The following is a 660-nucleotide window of genomic DNA, read 5'->3' as shown; positions in this document are numbered from 1 at the left end:
CGAGAACTACGTTAAGGGTACACGTGTCTGTGGAGTGCTCAGCCACTTGCACGTTAATTTCACGAGCAGGCTGTTCCGTTGATTGGATCAACTGGAACCCTCGACGTCGTAAGCGACGGTGTGCCAACACTTCAATGATGTTACTAAACCGTTTTTTAAACCTCAGGTCTATGTAGTAGTGTCTAACGTCAAAAGCAGTCTTGTACGGTGAAGGCAACATCGTGTAATATACGCTTTTAGATAACTTACCTTTCATTTTCTACCTCAGAAACAGGACCACATCCACCAAAGTTTAATATATCGTAGCTGGCCATATATAGAATATCTATTAGACTCTTGCACTTCTCAAGATCTTTCTTCCCTAATTTATTCTCGAAACAAAGGTAGCTTTTTACTTGTTTCAGTCATTTGACTGCGGCCATGCTGGAGCACCGCCTTTTAGTCGAGCAAATCGACCCCAGGACTTATTCTTTGTAAGCCTAGTACTTATTCTATCGGTCTCTTTTACCGAACCGCTAAGTTACGGGGACGTAAACACACCAGTATCGGTTGTCAAGTGATGTTGGGGGAACAAACACAGACACACAAACATACTTATATATATATACATATATACGACGGGCTTCTTTCAGTTTCCGTCTACCAAATCCACTCACAAGG

Source organism: Octopus bimaculoides, chromosome 16 (assembly GCF_001194135.2).
Source record: "Octopus bimaculoides isolate UCB-OBI-ISO-001 chromosome 16, ASM119413v2, whole genome shotgun sequence".
NCBI lineage: Eukaryota > Metazoa > Mollusca > Cephalopoda > Octopoda > Octopodidae > Octopus > Octopus bimaculoides.
This window is presented reverse-complemented; position numbering follows the sequence as displayed.